The sequence below is a fragment of the Scyliorhinus canicula genome, chromosome 8 (genome assembly GCF_902713615.1).
Source record: "Scyliorhinus canicula chromosome 8, sScyCan1.1, whole genome shotgun sequence".
Lineage (NCBI taxonomy): Eukaryota > Metazoa > Chordata > Chondrichthyes > Carcharhiniformes > Scyliorhinidae > Scyliorhinus > Scyliorhinus canicula.
The window spans coordinates 159,379,653-159,399,439 of NC_052153.1; the positions used below are offsets into that span (position 1 = coordinate 159,379,653).

At 49.9% G+C, this 19,787-nt stretch overlaps 1 protein-coding gene across 7 annotated transcripts in view; it reads right to left on the reverse strand.

Moving 5' to 3' along the window:
• lhfpl2b (LHFPL tetraspan subfamily member 2b) overlaps positions 1-19,787 on the reverse strand; it is a 222,823-nt gene that overhangs the window by 84,817 nt on the left and 118,219 nt on the right. For 4 of the 7 annotated variants that reach the window (XM_038805549.1, XM_038805555.1, XM_038805552.1 and 1 more), the window contains one exon: positions 3,786-3,897. The gene's annotated coding sequence lies outside the window, so the exon portion shown is untranslated. Of the gene's footprint in view, positions 1-3,785; positions 3,901-4,811; positions 4,861-19,787 lie in introns of those variants that run through there. The other 3 variants (XM_038805550.1, XM_038805553.1, XM_038805556.1) reach the window with 2 other exon arrangements.

Sequence of the window (19,787 nt, forward strand, 5' to 3'; positions counted from 1 at the left end):
CTCCCCCTCCCCCCCAAAGCCGGGTCTCTCTTCCTCTCCCCCCCCAACGCGGGTCTCTCTTCTCCTCCTCCCCCCCCCAACGCCGGGTCTCTCTTTCCTCCTCCCCACCCCCCCCAACGCCTGGTCTCTCTTCTCCTCCTCCCCCCAACGCCGGGTCTCTCTTCCTCCTCCCCCCCCCCCCCCAAACGCCAGGTCTCTTTCCTCCCCCTCCCCCACAACGCCGGGTCTCTTCCTCCCCCCCCCCCCCCCAACGAGGGTCTCTCTCTCTCCCCCCCCCCCCCCCCCCCCCAACGCAGGGTCTCTTCCTCCTCCCCCCAACCCCAACGCCGGGTCTCTCTTTCCTCCTCCCCCCCCCCCCCCCAACGCCCGGGTCTCTCTTCCTCCTCTCCCCCCCCACAAACAACGCCGGGTCTCTCTTCCTCCCCCCCCACAAACAACGGCGGGGCTCTCTTCCTCCCCCCCCCCCCCCACCCCACACAACGCCGGGTCTCTCTTCCTCCCCACCCCCAAACAACGGCGGGTCTCTCTTCCTCCCCCCCCCCCCCAAAACAACGGCGGGGTCTCTCTTCCTCCCCCCCCCCAAACAACGCCGGGTCTCTCTTCCCCCCCCCCCCAAACAACGCCGGGTCTCTCTTCTCCCCCCCCCCCCAAACAACGCCGGGTCTCTCTTCCTCCCCCCCCCCCCCAAACAACGCCGGGCTCTCTCTTCCTCCCCCCCCCCCCAAACAACGCCGGGTCTCTCTTCCTTCCCCCCCCCCCCAACAACGCCGGGTCTCTCTCTCCCCACCACACAAACGCCGGGACTCGCCACTTCCACAGCGGGTGAAACTGACGCGTATCGCATCAGTCCGCTGCTGGCCCTTTCGGGAACGGAGATTACCGGCTTAAAAGAAGGCCCGGACGCCGGAGTCATCCGCACCGCTTTTCCCCGCCGGAAATGGGCGTCACGTCGGTCCGCGGAGAATTTCGCCTCTATTATCATCCTGGCTGATAACAACTAACCCACAATAGGCCGGGATCAAGTCTGTGACCTTTCCAGTTTCTATGGCTCAGAAACTGTGAATCAGAAGTTCCTGGAATCTGTTTTTCACTGGTGGAATTATGCAGAACTCCTGTCAATGTTTGGAATATGACATGGACCCTGTTCTGAATAGGCAGGGCGGCAGCATTTAAATGCACAGGGTGGACAATCTGTGTGCGTATGCGAGGAGTGCAGCTTCAACAGTAGATCGGAGGCCAAGGAAGGAGGGCAGATATTTTTTTAAATAACAGCAAAATGGACTATTATTTAAATGATAAAAAATTGCAGCATGCTGCACATTGCAGTATGCAGAGGACCTGGGTGTCCTTGTCCATGAATCGCAAAAGGTTAGCTGGCAGGTGCAGCAAGTAATTAAGAAGGCAAATGGAATTTTATCCTTCATTGCTAGAGGGATGGAGGTTAAAAGCAGAGAGATTATGTTGCAGCTGTATGGGGCGCTGGCCAGGCCACACCTGAAGTACTGTGTACAGTTGTGGTCTCCTTACTTGAGAAAGCATGTACTAGCACTGGAAAATGTGCAGAGGAGATTCACGATGTTGATTCCAGAGTTGAGAAGATTAGCTTATGAGGAGAGACTAAGTAGACTGGGACTATACTCATGGAACCATATGGGTGGCACAGAGGTTAGCACTGCTGCCTCACAGCTCCAGGGACCCGGGTTCAATTCCGGCCTGGGGTGACTTTCTGTGTGGAGTTTGCACTTTCTCCCCTTGCCTTCGTGTGTTTCCTCCGGGTGCTCCGGTTTCCTCCCACAGTCCAAAGATGTGCAAGTTAGGTGGATTGGCAATGCTAAATTGCCATTAGTGTCCAAAACGTAAAGTGGGGTTACTGGGGATAGGGTGGAGGTGTGGGCTTGGGTAGGGTGCTCTTTCCAAGGGCCAGTGCAGACTTGATGGGCTGAATGGCCTCCTTCTGCACTATTAATTCAATGATTCCATTCTCATTGGAATTCAGAAGAATGAGAGGGGATCTTACAGAAACATATACAATTATGAAGGGAAAAAAATAAGATAGAAGCAGGGAGGTTGTACTGGCAGGTCAAACTAGAACTAGGGGGCATAGCCTCAAAATAAGGGGGAGCAAATTTCGGAGGAAATTCTTTATCCAAAGGGTCGTGAATCTATAGAATTCCCTGCCCAGTGAAGCAGTTGAGCCTACCTCGTTAAATGTTTTTCAAGTAAAGGTAGATAGATTTTTGAACAGTAAAGGAATAAAAAGTTATGGTGAGCGGCTGGGTGGAGCTGAATCCACAAAAGGATCAGCCAGGATTTTATTGAATGGTGGTTCTTATGTCCTGATCGAGGTGCACAAGATTATAAAGGGCATGGAGGGTGGTGAGGGAGCAGCTGAAGGGCTGGTTACGAGGGGACACAAGTTCAAAGAAAGGGGCTGGAGGTTTAGGGGGGTTTTGAGGAAAAACCTTTTTATCGAGAGAGTGGTGACGGTCTGGATTGCCCTGCCTGGGAGGGTTGTAGAGGCGGGTTGCTTCACATCCTGTAAAAAGTACCTGGATGAGTACTTGGCACGCCATAACTTTCTAGGCTATTGGCCAAGTGCTGGCAAATGGGATTAGTTAGGCAGGTCAGGTGATTTCCATGCGTCGGTGCAGACTCATAGAACATAGAACAGTACAACACAGAACAGGCCCTTCGGCCCTCAACGTTGTGCCGAGCCATGATCACCCTACTCAAACCCACGTATCCATCCTATACCCGTAACCCAACAACCCCCCCCCCCAACCTTACTTTTATTAGGACACTATGGGCAATTGAGCATGGCCAATCCACCGAACCCGCACATCTTTGGACTGTGGGAGGAAACCGGAGCACCCGGAGGAAACCCACGCACACAGGGGGAGGGCGTGCAGACTCCACACAGACAGTGACCCAGCCGGGAATCGAACCTGGGACCCTGGAGCTGTGAAGCATTTATGCTAACCACCATGCTACTGTGCTGCCCTCGATGGCAGAAGAGCCTCTTCAGCACTGTATTATTCTGCGATTCTGGGAGGTGGTCACTGTTACATCTGGAACATGGTCAAAAATTAACATGTCATAAAGACAGTGACGTAGTGTTATTGTGACTGGACTAGTAAACCAGAGACCCAGAGTAATGCTCTGGGGACCCAGGTTCACATTCTACCACTGCAGATGGTGAAATTTGAATCCAATAAAAATCTTGAGTTAAAAGTCTAATGATGACCATGGAACCATTGTCGACTGTCATAAAAACTCATCTGGTACACTAATGTCCTTTAGGGAAGGAAATCTGTCGCCCTTACCTGGTCTGGCCTACATGTAACTCCAGTCCCATAGCAATGTGGTTGACTCTTAACTGTCCTCTCAAGGGCAAATAGGGATGGGCAATAAATGCCAGTCCTGCCTGCAACGGCCATGTTCATGAACAAATTTTAAAAAGGCTAATAAGGGGTGGCACGGTGGCACATTAGTTAGCACTGCGGCCTCATGGCGCCGAGGACCCGGGTTCCATCCTGGCCCCAGGTCACTGTCCGTGTATGTTTGCGTATTCTCCCCGCGTCTGCATGGGTCTCACCGCCATAATCCAAAGATGTGCAGGGTAGGTGGATTGGTCATGCTAAATTGCCCCTTAATTGGAAAAAAGAATTGAGTACTCCAAATTTTTTTTAAAAGGCCAATAAATTATTTGACCGTTCCTTTTAAAACTCTGAGAAACTTAACATAATTTGAATTTAAGTACTTATATGGAAAATAAATAACCATACCTCAAGAATGCAGCACCGTACAGGGCATTATGGTCCAGTGTTCCACTAGGCAGTCAGCTGCCATCAGAATCCACCAATCCAATCACCAGCTCAATTGATGCGATGCTCAAACCTGCTTAGAAATAAACAAACACACAAAATCAGAACGCTGTTCTGATGAAAGGTCATTGGCCTGAAACATTGGGCTGGATTTAATGCAGCTTGTTACGGTGGGAAACATGGCGGCCGGGCCACTTAACCTTGGGAGAGAAACCGCTTCAGTCTTCCGGTAATGGCAAGCCCACCCCCCCAAACCCCCACCCCCGCTGCCTTGTTAGTAACCTGGCTACCTTGCACCCTTGGAAGGCTGCCCAGGAAATCCTGTCAGTTTTCCCAGCAGCCTTCTGGGGGATTGGCCCGTCCGAGTCATGCACTCCATGACCAATCTAGTGACCCACCATTGGGCATTGGAAAATGGTCTCTAACAGCCAACCCCCCCCCCCCCCATCCACACCACCCTGCCTTCAACCCACCCCCCTCCAATCCTCCTTTGCCTTCAATGTCCCCTCCCCCTCCCAAGCCACACCCCAAATTATGCCCCATCCCAAATTAATTCATCTTTGGTTTAGGGTCACATGACGATTCCGGGCCTCTTTTGCCGGCAGAAGCCACCATTCCCTCTGGCTTTATTATTAAGCGCCTGAAGGGCATTTGACTCTTAGGGCTTCCCCCACCAAACTGACGGAGGTTTCTGCGACCAATGAGTGAAATGCCGAAGCCCCCTCCCCGGCCACTTCGGCCCAACAACATCCCGGACTTTAATTACGATTCACTCTCCACTGACGCTGCCTGACCTCCTGAGCTTTTTGAGACTTTTCTGTTTTTGCTTGTGAGGTCTTTGTACTTGCTGTACAAAAATTCCATGACGCCTTTGCACTCTGACCTGCCTGAACTAGTTAACGGTTACCCCTGATCCAGTGACAAGACTTTTCCTCACTACAAAATGATGTCGGGCAAAGAAAATTTTGAACCATGAAGCACATTGACCGTTACAATGCAAGTCTCTGCAGATAGTCACAGTTGTCCTGAACTATAAGAACAAGATTCTTCTGCATGAGTTACTGCACAGTTGTTTACACCAGACATTAAAAACGAATGTGGCTGCAAGACTTGTGCGTCAACCACATTCCCAATTAAAGAAACAGTTAAGTCATTGTTATATGAATCAAGCTGTTTCACCTAACCTTACGCAACACAATTCAGATGTCACGAGTCTATGCTTTACAGTATGCCTCCCTCATTTCCAGCACTGTTGAGCAAGAACATATAATTAGTTCTATTTCGATTCAGAAAACGTTTGAATTTTATCTTCTGCAAAGTCATTTTCTCATTTGTTTTTGAAATCCCGACTCTCAGGTTAGCACAGGAAAAGGGGGGGGGGGGAAGAAGAAACAATATGAAGTGGGGGAGAAAGCGTGGTTTAGTGCCGTGGAATTTTGTGATAATCAGTGGTTGAGGAATAGATAGTAACAATGACAGATAGCTGAGCATTAAAACAATTAAGCATTCTCTAGACCAGGGGTGGGCAAACTTTTCCGTGCAAGGGCCACATTCAAAAATTCACAATTCACAAAGGGCCGCATAGTATATTAAGTAAAATAATTACTTCACCCGGTTATGATTCTGGGCGCCTCATATAGAACATAGAACAGTACAGCACAGAACAGGCCCTTCGGCCCTCAACGTTGTGCCGAGCAATGATCACCCTACTCAAGTCAATGTATCCACCCTATACCAGTAAGTAACCCAACAGCCCGCCTCCATTAACCTTAAAAAAAATTAAAAAAAAAAAAATATTTAAAAAAATTTTTTTTTTTTTTTTTTTTTTAATGACTTGGCGGGCCGCAGAAATACCTTTGGCGGGCCGCATGCGGCCCGCGGGCCGTAGTTTGCCCACCCCTGCTCTAGACGGATAAACATTCACAATCCGTGTAACACTTCAAAGACTTTCGATGCCATTGTAACACTTAGAAGTAATTTAACATAACTCTGTGTGCATGTTTATTCGAAGAACACAGAGCCTTTGTCACACTGATAGAAATTCCTAGAATGCAAAGTAATGCTGGCGGTCATGATATCTCTCGAGAACAATAAAAAAAGAAAGTAATCTCCCATGTAACAGGGTGGAGTTCCACTTTGGGGGCAATCAGGAAATTGCATTCAAAATGTGCTTCAAATTGGGTTCCCTTAAGTTTCATTTGTATAATCACAAATGTAAAATTCTTCAAGAACCAGCACAATTGTGCAGTCTTAATGGAACATTGTAATTTTTAGTCTTCCTATTGAGTAAAAGGTTTTTTCACCAAAAGTAAGCATTATTGATGAGGATCTCCAGTCCTCTACCCAGGAGTAATCCAATTTTAGATCACAAAAAATGACTTCAAAACAACTATCCTGAGCCACTGAGTAGTTTCATTGGGAGACACTAGTCAGTAAATTAACTATTTTTGGATGTGAATAAATGTTTCCATCATGCCTACAAGTACTTGGGCACCTAAGAAGCTGGGGGTCTTCCTGCTATGGAGGGGACAGAGTGGGTCAAGATGGAGGAGGAGTCCTGTTGGGGTTCCAGCCTGAAGGCGATGGTGACGGCTCCACTTCCACAATCCAAGTATTCAGGGAGCCTGCTGGTACAGTAGATGGTCAGGGTGTGGAATAAGTTGCAGAGACACTTTAAGTTGGAGGGGATATCGGTGTTGACACCGCTGTGTGAGAACCATAGTTTTAAGCCAGGGGAGATTTATGGGAAGTGGAGGGAGGTGAGGGTGGTGAGGGTGAGGGACTTGTACTTGGAAGGGAAGTTAGCAGATCTGGATGAGTTGCGGGAGAGGTTTGAGTTGCCATGGGGAAGGGAAGTTAGATAAATGCTGATGAGGAACTTTGTCGGAAAGGGGGAGGACGTTTCCCAGGTTGCTGGAGTACACCTTATTAGAGCAATGGCTGCTCCCGAATGAGTGGGAATAGGATAGGATTAGGGATGTTCACGGGTGGTTGGGGAGCAGGGAGGGGTGGTGGGGGAGGGGGGGTTGGGGGTTGGCTGGTGAGGATCAAGAACAAATGGGAGGAGTTGGGGGGGGGGGGGTAAATAGGCTGGGGACTGCAATGCGAGGCAATGCGGAGGATGAATTCAACCTCCTCCTGTGCGAGGATGAGCTTGATTCAGTTCACGGTGGTGTACAGGATACATATGACCCAGGCGAGGGTGAGTAGGTTATTTCAAGGGGTGGCCGACATGTGCGGGAAGTGTGGGGGAGGGCCGGCGAATCATGTGCACATGTTCTGTGGTTGGGAGGAACTGGAGAGATACTGGGAAGTGGTGTTTGGGACGTTATCTGAGATTGTACGGGTGGAGGTCAGGCCGAACCCAATGGTGGCGATCTTTGGGGTATCGGAAATGCTGGAGCTGCTGGAAGGGAAGGGGGGGGGGGGGGGGGGGCGATGTTGTAGCTTCGCCCCCCTAATTGCCTGGCGAAGGATCTTGCTGGATAGAGGTCGGTTATGCTGCCGTGGGCGGCGGCCTGGGCTGGGGGACCGGTATGACTTTCTCCGGTTGGAAAAGATTAAATTTGAGTTGAGGGGGTCGGAGGAGGACTTCAAGGCGGGGGTGGGGGAGGGGAAGGTCTAAAAACGGGGGTGGGGGAGGGGAAGGTCTCGGAAATTTATAAAGAGCTTATGGAGTGAAAGGGAACCCAGATAAGGGAGGTGAAGCGCATGTGGGAAGGTGAGCTGGGTAAGGAGTTATAGGCAGGCCTGTGGGAGGCTGCTCTGAGCAGAGTCAACACGTCCTCATCATGTGCCAGGCTCAGCCTGATACAATTCAAGGTGGTTCACCTGGCACACATGACGGTGGCCCGGATGAGCAGGTTTTTAGGGGTAGAGGACGGGTATGGGAAATGTGCAGGAGGGCCCGCAAACCATGCCCACATGTTTTGGGCATGTCCGAAGCGCAGAGGATTCTGGTAGGGATTTGGCGGGGTCTAGTCCACGGTACTAAAAACGAGGTGGCGCCGAGTCCAGAGGTGGTGATCTTTGGAGCGTGAGAAGAGCCAGGAGTCCAGGGGACTTGGAGGGACTCGGAGCCCCCGAAGTCGGGGGTATGGGTTAGTGACATGGTTGGGTTTCTCAGGCTTGAGAAAATTAAGTTCGCTCTGAGAGGATCAATGTTAGGGTTCGTCCGGAGGTGGCAGCCATTTATCGACTTCTTCGGAGAAAACTAAACTGTCAGCAGATACAATAAGGAGGGCAGTTAGTTTAGATTAGTTTAGGCGGATCAGCGAGAGGAGATGGAGGGACTTGGGAATTGTGTTTATGAGCCATGTTGGCTGGATATGGTTGTTGATTAGGGGGGGGGTCGTTATGTACTGAATTATGTTTACATTTGTATTTGTATCTTATGTTGTTATAAACCATAAATGCCTCAATAAAATGTTTGTTAAAAAGGAACAATCCTTTCCAATGCTGATTCCACCCAGATTGCACTGATGTTACCAGCGTAAACATTCTTTTTTTTCAGAAAGTTAGAGGGCAGGAGTCTCCGACCACCGGCGGGCCGGAGAATCGACAGGGGGCGGCGTGAATCCCGCCCCGCCGCACCAACGGCGGCTGCCGAATTCTCCGGCGCCATTTTCTGGCAGGGGCGGGAATCGCGTCGCGCCGGTCGGGTGCCGTTGGCAGAGCGCCCCCCCCCCCCCCCCCCCCCCCCCCCCCCCCCCCCCCACCCCCGGCGATTCTCCGCTCCGCGATGGGCTGAGTGGCCGCCCGTTTTCGGCCAGTCCCACCTGCGTAAATTACACAAGGTTCTTACCGGCGGGACCTGGCTCTGCGGGCAGCCTGTGGAGTCCTCAGGGGGCGCGGGGACATCTGGCCCCGGGGTTGGCTCCAACAGTGGCTTGGCCCGCGATCGGGGTCTACCGATCTGCGGCAGGCCTGTGCCATAGCGGCACTCTTCCCCTCCGTGCCGGCCGCTGTAAAGCTCCGCCAATGCTGGCACGGAGAAGAAACCCACTGCGCATGCACAGGAATCACGCCAGCGGTTCTGGGAACACGCTGGCGCTCCTGCGCATGCGCCAACTCACGGCAAGTTTTAAATTTAGAGTACCCAATTCTTTTTTCCAATTAAGGGCCAATTTAGTGTGGCCAATTCACGTACTCTGCACATCTTTGGGTTGTGGGAGCGACCCACGCAGGCACAGGGAGAATGTGCAAACTCCACACGGACAGTGACCCAGGGCCGGGATCGAACCCGGGTCCTCCATGCCGTGAGGCAGCAGTGCTAACCGCTGTGCCGCCCTTTACCAGCGTAAACAAACAGTAAATTTACCTCCAAGGTGTTAACAAAGGTAATTTGGAGAGTCAATACAGAAGCAGTCTGACTATGAGAAATACAGTATGACCTATAACTCACTGCAACATGAAATCTTTATTTGTGAAAATGTACTCTAAGCCCAGATTGATTTTTCTTTACGTGCAGTACAAAGTTCCCTCAATGGCTCAACTGTGTGGATCTGAGCTCTACAAATCAGGAAAGTGGCAGGTTCAACCTCTAGTCTTTTTTGGTTTTGCTGATCTTACTGAACTCATCCTAGTCGTTAAAGGCGGGGAGTGACTGAACCATACAGATCACAGCCTTCCACGGTTAAACCTCTGCTGAGTTAGCTGTCCTCAGCTGGGGAAAGGGGGGTGAAACTCAGGGTGACTAGAATTAGCCTTCAGGGCATTGATTTAGGGAACAAAATTCCTGATTGTTTTTCAGCAGTTTCTATTGCAAAGGATGTGTGAGTGTGGATACTGGGTGAGAACAGGGCTAGGTATCCGGCACAATTCCAGGGCTGGGATAATAAGCAGGGCTGGTTTAGCTCAGTGTGTTAAACAGCTGGTTTGTGATGCAGAACAAGGCCAGCAGCGAGGGTTCAATTCTTGTACCAGCTTACCCGAACAAGTGCTGGAATGTGGCGACTTGGGGCTTTTCAACGTATCTTCATACTTGTGACAATAAAAGATAGATTATTGGGCAGCAGGGTAGCATGGTGGTTAGCATGCATGCTTCACAGCTCCAGGGTCCCAGGTTCGATTCCCGGCTGGGTCACTGTCTGTGTGGAGTCCGCACGTCCTCCCCCTGTGTGTGTGGGTTTCCTTCGGGTGCTCCGGTTTCCTCCCACAGTCCAAAGATGTGCGGGTTAGGTGGATTGGCCATGCTAAATTGCCCGTAGTGTCCTAATAAAAGTAAGGTTAAGGGGGGGGTTGTTGGGTTACGGGTATAGGGTGGATACGTGGGTTTGAGTAGGGTGATCATGGCTCGGCACAACATTGAGGGCCGAAGGGCCTGTTCTGTGCTGTACTGTTCTATGTCTATGTTCTAATTCCAATCTTAGCTGGTTACAAAGAGGGTAACCAGGGTTACTGGCGCTGGGAGGCTGCAGTGCCAACCACCGTGCCGCCCACGTATCAAGCTCCATCAGGCGGCAGTGGAACCTGAGCACTATTCCTTCCATGATAAGCTTTCGCCGTCAGTAAAAAGATCTGATAAAATCTCCTGAGCCAAAGTGCCCAAAATGAGCCTCAATATGTCCCTCACACCAAGTAGGTGAGAGAGAGAGACACCCAGACAAGTGAGGCCTTGGACCGGCATACAATATACAATATGCCTTGGGGCAAAGCATTTAAAAAGGTTGATTGCTGGCAGAAGAGCTTACAGTTGTTGACTGTTTTGGGACGCACTCAGTGCTGAGATGTTATTTCTGGTGCAATAGGTGTTGTCCCATTGTCCCCCTGGCGGCTAATTAAGTCCTGCTCCAGACAACACTTTCCATTTATATCACAATTACAATTTGGCTCAGGAGATTTTATCAGATCTTTTTACTGACGGCGAAAGCTCATCATGGAAGGAATAGTGCTCAGGTTCCACTGCCGCCTGATGGAGCTTGATACGTGGGCGGCACGGTGGTTGGCACTGCAGCCTCCCAGCGCCAGTAACCCTGGTTCATTTCCAGCCTTGGGTGACCGTGTGGAGTTTGCATCTTCTCCCAGTGTCTGTGTGGGTTTCCTCTGGGTGCTCTGGTTTCCTCCCTCAGACGGTGGATTGGCCGTGCTAAAATTTCCCCTTAGTGTCCAAGGATCTGCAGGTTAGGTGGGGTTGCGGGAATGGAGTGGGGGAAGAGGGCCTATTTGGGGTGCTCTTTCAGAGGGTCGGTGCAGACTTGATGGGCCAAATGGCCTCCTTCTGCACTGCAGGGATTCTACGGTTCTACGATACTTGCTGAGTACTGAAAGCCATCAGTGGCAGATTAAGTCCAGAGTGGGATGTGTGACAAACACATTCATCCCTTGTTCAGTGTGTAAGGCAAGGGCGCAGAAACCATTTGCAGGCTCCTCCCATTCACAATGCGGCTGTCAGCTCACTTTCTGTTCTACGTGCCTCCAATTACACCTTTCCTGACTCTGCCATGGTCACCAAGTGGGGTATGGAGGACTGGGGTCAGTACTGCTCCTCATAAATAATAATGATGTGGTGATGCTGGCATTGGACTGGGGTGAACACAGTAAGAAGTCTTACAACAGCAGGTTAAAGTCCAACAGGTTTGTTTTGAATCACAAGCTTTCGGAGCGCAGCTCCTTCATAAATAATAGACAATGTTAGAAATTTTGGCTTGTAGATTCCAGGAGGTTTGTTCTTGCTGTAATTTAAGCACATTCTCTTGAGAAATTACATTCAATATTCACGCTGTTCCACTAGGAATTCTGCAGATCTGCTACAGGAGAACCCGCGTGAAAATGTTTATTTTGTGATGCTCCCATTTCTCTTGTTCCTCTGCCAAGTTAAGGCATAGGAATGTTCTGAGGTGCCTGGGTTATTTCAGACCCAATTAGCAAATAAGAGGCCCCTATTGAAAAGGTGCACTGATTCTATACTACTATTTGTTTTGTATGTTTGGTGCAAAGGACATGTTGGCCAACAACTGATCTGCTCACAATAGCTGATTCAACTCAGAAACCAATTGTGTGATGGTAACCACAGGCACGCACTCACTTTCACCCCGACGTAATTTTCTTCCAGTATTGATACAAATGAGCTTTTCTAATGTCTCAATCCTAAATAGGTCCCAGGGACAAAAATACTCGGGGTCTCTCTATGTCTCTCTACCAGACTCCATTCCGCTAAGTCTTGTTCAAAGGAGCACCTGAACCCATGGATTTCCTGTTATGAATGAAACAATGAGCTTCACACGGGCGAAGAATGCATCCAGGTGCTTCCTGCCAACTGCTGAACAAAGAGTGGAAGTAGCGAGTTCCCATTACCCGCGCAGGTAAAGTCACTTTTCAGTCCATTCCTTCAAGGATTTCTTTTTTTAAATCAATTAAATTCCCACTATTTCCTGTTCTAATTTTAGGTATTCAGCACTGACAGGATTCTCTTCTACCTCTTTTTTTTTAAAATCCAGTATTGTTTTGATCTTTTTGACGAAGCACTTACAACTCTGTCCATGATTTCCCTCTACACAGTTCTACCCTTCAACCTCCTGGCGCTATCTTTGCATTCTTTTCCCATGATCTGTAGGCCCGAGCTCAATTACTAACATAGAGGCTATTGTGATATCACAACAGCTGCTGTTTTCCTCACCACTACTAAACTTTTATTCTCTTCAAGTTTTACACTCCATGGTGACTCTATTACAAAGGTCAGGCTCTGCCAAGTTTAAGATTAACACTTTCATCCAATGCATTGAGATTGATATGCAATTCATTTTTAACATGACCACAATCTAAATGATTTAAAAGTGGTACAGATCTAAAGATGCACAGGCAGACAGGAGCCGCTTGCCATTAATTCCATTTAGCCCACGGATATATTTTGTACATTGGTTTCATTCAGGATCTGAAAGAATAATCAAAACAGGGAGACACAGCATGGCCTAGAGGTTGAATGGGTTCTTGTGTATGAAGCAGTTGCTCAGTGGATCTCCAGTTTTAAACAGCTTTGTGTGTGTGCTCATGTCCTCCAACTCTTGATCAGCAACAAATCTTTTTAACCAAAATCCTGAATACATTAGGGATCATTTCCTTTCATCCTATGTTGCAGATATTCAACCTGAGGAAACAAAATGCCCCAAATTGCATCCTGTCCCCATCTGGCATTTAAAATAAAACAGCTGGCAGCACATGGCACAGTACACTGGCACTTTGCCATGCTGTCATGGAAGAATGGGTTATGAGCTGTGACCAGAATTCCCCACTCAGCGAGTTGCTGGTCTGTTGATTGGCACCTGGGAAATCCAGAGGGCCTTTCACCTCAAGTCAATCCCACGCAAATGGAGCTAAAGGAGAAGCAGGTGGTAGCAGCAGAAAATCATGTTTGACGTGAACATTTGTGTTATCTTGGCAGTCGTGGGGAGACATTTGTAATGTTGCTTCGTTCATGCCATTTTTGTGTTGTTAAGAAGTGACACAGAGGCACAGCAATGTATACAAGGCTTTGTGTCTGTTTCAGAGAAGAAGACAGGGAAAGAAAGGAAAAATAAAAAAACAGTACGCTGCTTTAGCATTTTATTGCCTGGATTACGGACTCAAATCTCTGGAGCGGGACATGAACCCACATGACTCAGAAGCCAGGGTGAATCTGAACTATTGTGATAGGGGGCATGTGATAGAGGACAGCACAGTAGCACAAGTGATTAGCACTGTGGCTTCACAGCTCCAGGGTCCCAGGTTTGATTCCCCGGCTGGGTCACTGTCTGTGCAGAGTCTGCACGTTCTCCCCGTGTCTGCGTGGGTTTCCTCTGGGTGCTCTGGTTTCTTCCCACAGTCCAAAGATGTGCAGGTTAGGTGGATTGGCCATGATAAATTGCCCTTAGTGACCAACAAAAAAGGTTAGGAGGGGTTATTGGGTTACGGGGATAAAGTGGAATTGAGGGCTTAAGTGGGTCGGTGCAGACTCAATGGGATGAATGACCTCCTTCTGCACTTTATGTTCTATGTTCTATGGAATGGGTCTTCAAGTTCATCTCTTGAATAGGGTGGAGAAAAGTCAATAACATTTAGTCAATAGTATGAGGTCTGTGGCACAACCTTCTGGACAGAGTAACTGCTACTTCTACCTTGTGCGGTGACCTGTGGCTCTAGCCCACAGTTTGTTAGCTCCTAATACCCTCTGAACTGACAATAGCAATTCCCTGTTATACAATCGGCAGCAGATGGGCCAGTACCACCTTCTCAAGGCAATAAGTGCAGCCTTGCCAGCATTACTGCCACCTGAACAGGTACATGGCAATTCAGTTTAGCAACCTACCCACAGGGTGGCATCTCTGACTTCAAAACGTACTCCGCAGCAATAGAAATATTGTCAGTCCATAACCAGGGGTCTGAGCTAGAAATGGCAAGTTTGTGTAATACTCTCTTCACTTCCCAGACACCAACACATTACTGCACCTCTATCTCAGTCCTCAACCACTCGACAAGATGGCAAGGAATAAGTTACCCTTCAAAATGTCTGCCCCATTACTGCCAATTTAATACTAATGTTGCATTCATACACAACCGTGGACATCGCCTTTTCCTTTATGCTTCCACCATCTGTTTCTTCATGAGTTCCATTGCCTCAATAACAGACTATCCTGCACAGGGACCAATAATCCAATAATCAGTGGCCGACCATGAGTAAAGGCACTGGCATACTGATCATGAAAAACCAAGCAGGTGTACAGGAAGGAAATTTATTTTTATCTTGTGCTGGCTGTCGAACAATTAAACTGTTCCCAGCAAGCTCACTAGTCCATTAATCATCATGATGATCAGAAATCACTCAGCTCCTCCAGCAGGGTGTATTTTCTGCACTCGCTGTCTTGCCCAAACTATCATCTGGCTTTCATGTTAAATCAGGGAAGGAAACTGCTGCAACAGAAACGGAGAGTCATGGCAGCTGATGTGATCTGCAGGTAAATGCTGTTGTTCAAACACGATAGTTTCCCCGTAGAACTTGAGGGATCTCATGGCTCAGAGCAGAATCAGCGCAGTTTACAATGCAGCACACAATCCCATTATTAACCCAGGACATACATGTGCATAATGCATCCACAGTCCGCCATGTGCACACACGTGTTGTGATCCTTTACATATACACACCTGTAGTCATCCGTATGGCACCCAATACATCTTGTACCCAACACGCATCGATCCAGCCTGTACACAGCATGCGTTGATCCATTATCTACGCACATGCAGAGATCTATCTAATTCTCAGCAGTGTAAAACCGAGTATTTAGACAGTACACAATAACCAATAGTACACTAACATCAGAAAAACAGACAGATTCTGGGTATGCATTCACAAACTAATCAGTATAAAAGTGCCTTTACACTCTATTACGTTCCAGAGTCAAATACAGACTTAGATGTTTTTCATATAATTTTCCTTTGGCAGAAAAGAATGTAAAAATTAGCAAAGTATTTCCTCCTGGGCAAAACATTTCCACTCACTATGCTTTAGTCTAGTCCATGTAAATAGTTTTTATAAATTATAACCTTAAGTTTTCAATATTTGTTTTATATGTTATTAAAAGGTTGCACAGACTATGGGACGATCCAATGGCCCGCTGTGACAGAAAAGCATCTCGCCGAGGCGCAGCTTGGCTGATGAAAGCTGGGAGAATCCGCTCCCGGAACCTACCCGGCTCGCAACAACTTGCAAGATTCAACGCAATCTCGTAAGACAGTGTGATGTAAATCCCGCCCACAATGGGTGGGATCACTTTTTGTCAATCTGCATATTAGAGCGAGGCAGTAAGCCTCACTGTAATGTGCTGATTCCCGAGGTACCTGAGGCTTTGGGATTAAGCCCCTTTGCCTCAGAGACCTTGGGCTGTTCAGCACTAGTCCCCACAAATAGGGACCTAATGGAACGTAACTTGTAAGGGTCTCCCAAGAGATCAGAGACTCCCAGCTGCATGCCCTTTGGGCAGGGTGATGCCCTGGCACTGCTGGTGTGACCTGGGCACCCTGGCAATGCCAGTCTGGCAGCTTGGTGGTGCCAACTGTGTGCAAGCATAGCACTGTCATGGTCCAGATGATGCTAGGAGCTGGCATGGGCACTGGCAGGGTGCCATGCTGGCATTTTGTGCACATGTGTAATTGGGCTGGGTGTGCCCAGTATGGGGGGGGGGGATTTTAAAATGGCATCCCGATCTCTCCCTATACTGGGGAGTTCTGGCGAGCGGAGCTCCCCACTGTACAGAACGGAGCTATGTTCAGCCTCAGCTAAGCTTCCCCCATTCAAGCCCCTTATTCAACGTGTTGCATTGATTAACCATGGGCGCGATTCTCCCAAAACGGGAGAAATCGTAAGGCTGGCGTCAAACCCGGGCGGGTTTGACGCCAGCGCGCCCCTTCCCGACCGGGAACCGATTCTGGTCCCCGGTCGGGGCTAGCAGCCCGACGCCGCAAGCTCCGGCATCACGGGCTTAACGAATTTCGTTAAGCCCGCTTGCCGGAGTTAGCGCGGCTGACGCGTCATATGACGTCAGCCGCGCATGCGCGGATTGGAAGACTCCAACCCGCGCATGCGCGGATGACGTCATCGCGTATTTGCGCGAAACCCGCGCATGCGCGGGCCGGGATGCCCCTCAGCCGCCCCGCGAATGGATACTGCGGGGCGGCGGAAGGACAAATAGTGCGCGGGCATCGGGCCCGCTGCCCGCGATCGGTGCCCACCGATCGCGGGCCCATGGCACCCTTGGCACGGCCGTGGTACTGCCGTGCCAATCGGTGCCATGGTTATGAAAAGCGAGTTGTTCCCGCCGTTTTTACGAACGGCCAGACCAGGTCTGTTTGCCGTTCGTAAAAACAGCGTAAAGGGCTGGGACTTCGGCCCATCGAACAGCTGTGAATCGCTGCCGGCCGTAAAAAAACGGCGGCAGCGATTCGTGTCGGGAGTTGGGCGGGGGGGAGGGGGGGGGGGAAGAATAGCGGGAGGGCGGGAAAAATGTCGGGAAGGCCCTCCCGCTATTCTCCGACCCGTCGTGGGGGTCGGAGAATTTCGCCCCATGTCTTTCTCGGCACTGCGAGCTCTGGGAAACGCGTGCCTAAACACACTTGCTAGGGAATTTGTTCCCTTTTAGGAGAATCTCGCCCTGTGAGCCGATGTCTTAGGATATTGCTCCAAACAAAGATTCCAGTGTGCTGCCCATACACTGGCTCCAAACACCCATTTGCACATGACCTGCATTAGAGCACGCTAAGCATATTGAAAACCTATAGGTCACTGAACTGGTAAACCGCAAAGCTAGAATATCTGGGGTTCCAGGTTCAAATCTCACCATGGTAGATGGTTAAATTTGAATTTTGAATTAAACTTCGACACCCTATAAAACATGGATTACACATAGTCTGTTGTCAGGTACTGGAGGCACTTTAAGCCCCTGTGTCTCATCAAGACCATTGGTTTATGACAGTGAGGTCCAATATATTAACCATGTCTGGTTAATTGGGAATCCAGATGAGGCCAATTGTAATTAACAAGCGCAAGAAGGAAACATTGGGCGTGATCTACCAGCCGCGTTGCGCCTGAGCGGGGTCACAACGCGGCCGGTAGATGCCAGGAGAGGCCGCCCCTGGGCTTCCCGGTAGCCGTTACGCCTCGCGAGAGACGTTACGATCTCGATCCCAGCTGCAATGGGCGGGATTCAGTCTCACAGAGTGAAGTTGGCTTCGGAGACGTGGCCGGCGAGACTAAGGCGATACAATGCAATGGAATCCCCAATGGTCCACAGGTGCAAGGTTAGGAACAAGAGCTGTGTACGTGGAGCTGACCATATCTTTGCCCACCTTCTGTCCACAGTTCACTGCAGGGAGAAAATGGGTCTCGTGCACCCAGTGTTTTTGGATACTTGAACGGAGGAGAAGAAGTGGCAGAGGGTCGCCTTGGGCCATGTGCACCAAGTGTCAGCAGGCCAATAAGGGATGGCACCAGAGGGCGAGGCTGCTCAGGATGCAGTCAACCAGGGGCCAATGCAACACTGAACAAATGTCAGAGAGACAATGTCAGAGACAACAGAAGTTGGCATGGCAGTCAACTGACCTATGTCAGCTTCTCCATGAAGAAGTACCGCCCCTTGGAACGGGTGACAAACCTATGCCAGTAGCTTTAAAAGTCACCTCACCCGTAAATTTCTACGTCACAGGTGGTTTCAGGGCTCCATGGGTGACATGCATGGCACCTCACAGCCAACCACACACATACATGCCCTGTTCAAAAATGTTGCTCAACTTGTATGATTCACCACTGAGCCCAAGAGCCAGCCAGAGCTGTGAGAGGTTGGCCCAAAGCTGGATTTCCCTAGGTACAAGGAACAATTGACTGTACACGTGGCACTGAGAGCTCCCTGGGCTCAGTCAGCAACAGTATTAAACCCACTCTCTCAAATGCAGCTGCTTTATGACCTTCAAAATAAATCCTGCAGTCGTGTACTCACCTCCCAGGGAGCTCTCATGACTCACACATTCTCACTCATCCTCAGGTCCCACAGCTGTTCTCTCCCCCTCAACAACTGTAGGATGACTGCTGGGTGACAGAGGATATCCTCTGTGGACCTGGCTCAAGACAGCTGTGCGGAACCCACAAAGCCGAGCAGAGGAGAGGCACAATGCTGCCCATGGCTCAACAAGGGCAATCATAGAACAGGCCATTAAACTGCTGAAGGAGAGGTTCTACAGCTTGGACCACTCGGGTTGAGTTCAGCATACACCCACACAGAGATTCCATGATCACTGTGGTCTGCTGTCTCATTCATAACCTCACACAGCAAAGGGATGAAGAATTGTTAACTGGGGAGATGGAGGAGCCGGATTTATCCTCATACGAGGCTGAAGGGGAAGAACCAGATTACCATGAGGGAAGGTTTGGTGCGGTTAAAGGTTTGCAGACAGAGTGAAGCCCCTGCAAGACCCGGTGGTCACCACCAAGACATGTTACTGTGGATATGTAACCAGCTCAGGCAGCCTCCTTCCAGACCAACTTACAACTTTGCAACATCTGGCACCTAGAAGGTGAACAGCGAGAGACCTTTGCCCAAGACAAACCCCCCTGACTTGGAAAGGAGTATCATTTGCTCCAGATCTTTACAGCTCAGTGTGTGCTCCTTCTCCTTATATTGAGAGCTCGATATCAGGCTGGAGGCGGCCTCACTGTGTTGTCTGTAACTGAACAGCCAACCTGTCCACCCACCTCTCCTCAGGGGTCAATATCTTTGTTTGGGACTCCTCCACCCATTTACACCCATTCGCTGGTATTATGAACTATTTTGTCCTGCAGGCAGAGAGAAGGATAGTGTGTCTCAATGATAGCTAATGCCCTGCACATGCACACACACTCATGGCCGCAATTTAACACACAAAAAAAAGGTCCTGTTTTGGGCGAGTAGAATGGGGTCTTTCTTGGCGCTGAACGACCCCATTGTCAAACGGAACTCTGTTGTTTCTTTTGGTCTCAGTGACTGTCCCGCTGATGCTGCACTTACCTTACTTCGGAATGCGACAAATATCATCCCGAACGTTCGGCGGCCCTCGGCCACCCCACTGTGCCCCAACTTACTTCGGGGCAATTTAGTTTGGCCACTCCATCTACCCTGCACATCCTTTTGGGTTGGTGGGTTGTGTGTGTGTGTGTGGCAGTGACCTGGGGCCGGGATCGAACCAGCATTGCTTACCACTGCGCCGCTGTGTTGCCCCCGCCCCAACTTATTTCTTAGTGGGCCCTCGAACCTTCCCCCGCTCACCCCACCTCTTGAGGGCTGGACACTGCCAGCCTGCCAGTGGCACCTAGACAACCTGGCACTGTCAGGGTGGCACTGACCGGGTATCTGGGCAGCAGTGCCAGGTTGCCGGGCTGCCATTGCCAAGGTGCCCAGTTGCCTGGAGTGCCAGGGTGTCACCCTGCCCAGAGCCCAACCACCCAGGGGCCTCCGATGGCCTGGGAGA